Source organism: Rhinopithecus bieti, unplaced genomic scaffold (assembly GCF_001698545.2).
Source record: "Rhinopithecus bieti isolate Rb0 unplaced genomic scaffold, ASM169854v2 scaffold_61692, whole genome shotgun sequence".
Classification (NCBI taxonomy): Eukaryota; Metazoa; Chordata; class Mammalia; order Primates; family Cercopithecidae; genus Rhinopithecus; species Rhinopithecus bieti.
The window spans coordinates 25,346-29,146 of record NW_016823237.1 but is presented as its reverse complement, the minus strand read 5'-3'; the positions used below and the strand labels follow the sequence as shown (position 1 = coordinate 29,146).

Sequence of the window (3,801 nt, the reverse complement as noted above, 5' to 3'; positions counted from 1 at the left end):
ACCTTCTGAAGCCTACTTCTGTCAATTCATAAAACTCTTTCCATCCAGTTTTGTTCTCTTGCTGGAGAGGAGTTGTGATCCTTTGATGAGAAGAGATATTCCGGTTTTGAAATTTTAAGCCTTTTGCACTGTTTTTTCCTCGTCTTCATGGATTTATCTATCTTTGATCTTTGATATTGGTGACCTTCAGACGGGTTTTCTGTGTGTATGTCCTTTTAGTTGATGTTGATGTTATTGTCTTCTGTTTGGTAGTTTTCCTTCTAACAGTCAGCTCCCTCTGCTGTAAGTCTGCTGGAGTTTGCTGGAGGTCTACTCCACACCCTGTTTGCCTGGGTATCACCAGTGGAGGCTGCAGAACAGCAAAGATTGCTGCCTGTTCCTTCCTCTGGAAGATTTGTCCCAGAGGGGCACCTGCCAGATGCCAGCCAGAGCTCTCCTGTATGGGGTGTCTGTCAACCCCTGCTGGGAGGTGTCTCCCAATCAGGAGGCATGGGGGTCAGAGACCCACTTGAGGAGGTAGTCTGTCCCTTATCAGAGCTCAAGCACTGTGCTGGGAGATCTGTTGCTCTCTTCAGAGCCAGCAGGCAGGGAATTAAAAGTCTGCTGAAGCTGAGCCCTCAATTTCCCCTTCCCCCAGGTGCTCTGTAGCAGGGACATGGGAGTTTTATCTATAAGCCCCTGAGTGGGGCTGCTGCCTTTCTTTCAGTGATACCCTGCCCAGAGAGGAGGAATCTAGAGATGCAGTCTGGCTAAAGTGGATTTCCAAGCTGCTGTGGGCTCCACCCACTTCAAATTTTCCAGTGGCTTTGTTTACAGAGTGAGGGGAAAACCCCCTACTCAAGCCTCAGTAATGATAGATGCCCCTCTCCCCACCAAGCTCAAGCATCTTAGGTCAACTTCAGACTGCTGTGCTGGCAGTGAGAATTTCAAGCCAGTACATCTTAGCTTGCCGGGCTCTGTGGGGGTGGGATCTACTGAGCTAGACCACTTGACTCCCTGGCTTCAGCCCCCTTTTCAGAGAAATGAACAGTTCTGTCTCGCTGGTGTTTCAGGCACCACTGGGGAAAAAAAAAAAGAAAAGAAAAGGAAAAAAAAAAAAAACTCCTGCAGCTAGCTTGGTGTTTGTCCAAACAGCCACCCAGTTTTGTGCTTGAAATCCAGGGCCCTGGTGGTTAGGCACCCAAGGGAATCTTATGGTTTGCGGGTTGCAAAGACCATGGGAAAACTGTAGTATCTGGGTTGGAGTTCACTGTTCCACATGGCAAATTCCCTCAAGGCTTCCTTTGGCTAGGGGAGGGAGTTCCCCAACCCCTTGAGCTTCCTTGGTGAGGCAATGCCCCACCCTTCTTCGGCTTGCTCTCCATGGGCTGCACCCACTGTCTAACCAGTCCCAATGAGATGAACTGTGTATGTTAGTTGGAAATGCAGAAATCACCCACCTTCTGTGTTGATCTTGCTGGCAGCTGCAGATCAGACCTGTTCCTATTTGGTCATCTTTCCAGCCACACCTACTTGTTCTCTTTATTTATACATGAGTCCCTAGAAATGGCTGATATAAGTATTTTCTACTCTCTGTAAATTTCAAACCTACCCCAGAGCCTTTACAGTCAGTCAATAACCTTGTTTCCCAGTTCACTGAGATGAAAGTCCTCTAATGTGAACTTGACTTCACTAATATCTATGTTAAGACTTCTCTGAATCCACACTCCCAGTGCCCCTCCCAAAGTTAGTTTCTCGTGTACTTTTAGAGTTTGGTGCCTACACTAGCACACTGTCCACAATCTCCTTCCATAAATGGTTCCTTTGTACATCTACAAATAGACATGCAATCCTTTTGCTTGTATTTTAAAATTAGCTAAACAATCTGTAACCACACATAGAATCAGAATTACATGCCTGAAATATGTGAACTGGAAAAGGCCTTCTTAGAAGTCCTGTACTCTTATCTCCCCTTATAATGATGAATAATCTATGATGTGCAAGGGGTTGTAAGTGACTGACTTAAGGCCACAGTTAACTAGCAGCAAGGCTGGGATCAGATCTCATCATAAGTGTCTATCATTCTATGACCTGTTTTTACTACTTTGTATGCCTCTTTAAATGACCAGGAAAAGAGAAGACATGCTTTCATTCTAAGTGTTGGTGATGAGAAAAAGCATTAAATACTGAAATGTGTCCATTACTTTTAGGGCTACTTTTCCCAAAATACATGCTTGCAGAAATCTTTGGCAGATAAATAATCACAATTTGCTCCAAATTGCCAGCCCCAAATTAAGTGGATTCTAATATCCTGAAATAAAGTTTTGGATATGCGACTTAAGAACATCAAATACATAAAGGCCTATTTAAAAGCACACTTTTCCCACCAATAAAACTGACAGCAAATTTACACATTTTCTGTTCAAGCTCTCATAATCTATTCTAGAAGCAGAAAGACCTAAGACATTTCTTCAGAAGTCCTCAAGTAACTTATGTGATGTTATAAAACTTCTGGAAAGTAATCTGATCTCCAATAAAGGTCAATATTAATGAGACAGCAACATATAAGCACTTTAGTTTCCTGTCAGAGTTTTTGCCTTGTTCTTCATTTCTTCTTTCTTCCACCAGTAGGAGAGAAATACTATCCTAAGGTTTCATACAGCCTGGAAGAAAAATAAAGAAAATTTTGGATAGAGCCTAATATAATTGCAGATATGCTTTCATAAAATAAGACAGTGTATATACATATAACATTAAAATATTCATAAAGCTGTCATTAGCTCAAAGTCATTTATGTAAATTATTAACATGAAAAAGGCAACCTCAAATTTCACCAAACCTCTATGCAGTAGTAGTATCATTTTAAAATTATAAAGTAGAAAATTCCAAGAAGTTAATTGGGCTCACTCTAAGCAAAGAAGGTGGGGATTACTGTTTGTTATTTGTTGCTATCAACAAGACTGACTTTAAAGACTATAGCAGATAGAACTAGATAACTATTCCCACGGTTCTACAAAGGAACTATCTATAATAAAGAAGTGAAAGCTGAAGGAATGCAATGGAGATTTATTTAGGTTGATTGTTTCTAAAGATGACTTTCAACAACCTAATATTATTTCATGTCATTTCCCACTTTAATATAATAAGGCAAGTGTTTTTCTTTCATATCTATTAAAGGTGATCCAAAAAGAAATGTTAGATTATCATATGCTGACCTTATCAGGACAAGCAAATCAATATGTGGTGATTATGTTTTAGGTCTAGAAATATAAAGTACTCTATAGTTAAAACAATATCTACAAGGTCTTGCAAAAGAGAAGGGAAAGGATGTGTGACACAATTAAATAAATAAAACAACTATATCAAATACTCAATAATCTTACATTTTTGGAATTTTCTACTGCTTTTTTTTTTAACTTTTTCAACTTTTGCCTAGTCCCCAAAAAATCTATTAAGATTGAACAAAAGCAATAATTAGAAATTATCAGATCCCTCAGGCATAAGATGGCTTCCAGCCTCTAATTCTATGCAGATTATTACTTTTATTGGGCTGGGCATGGTGACTCATGCCTGTAATCATAGCACTTTGGGAGGCTGAGGCAGGTAGATCATGAGCTCAGGAGCTCAAGGCCTGGCCAATATGGTGAAATCCCATCTCTACTAAAACTATAAAAATTAGCTGGGCATGGTGGCACACACCAGTAATCTCAGCTACTCGGGAGGCTGAGGCAGGAGAATCGCTTGAACCTGGGAGGCGGAAGTGGCAGTGAGCCAAGTTTGCACCACTGCACTCCAGCCTGGGCTACAGATCGAGACTCTGTC

General features: G+C 41.0%; 1 long non-coding RNA gene across 1 annotated transcript in view; it reads right to left on the bottom strand.

The window, feature by feature from the left end:
- Positions 1-2,550: 2,550 nt before the first annotated feature.
- LOC108521484 (uncharacterized) overlaps positions 2,551-3,801 on the bottom strand; it is a 12,624-nt gene continuing 11,373 nt past the window's right edge. The window contains exon 3 of the long non-coding RNA XR_001883204.1: positions 2,551-2,642. This is a non-coding gene — a long non-coding RNA (uncharacterized LOC108521484). The remainder of the gene's footprint in view (positions 2,643-3,801) is intronic.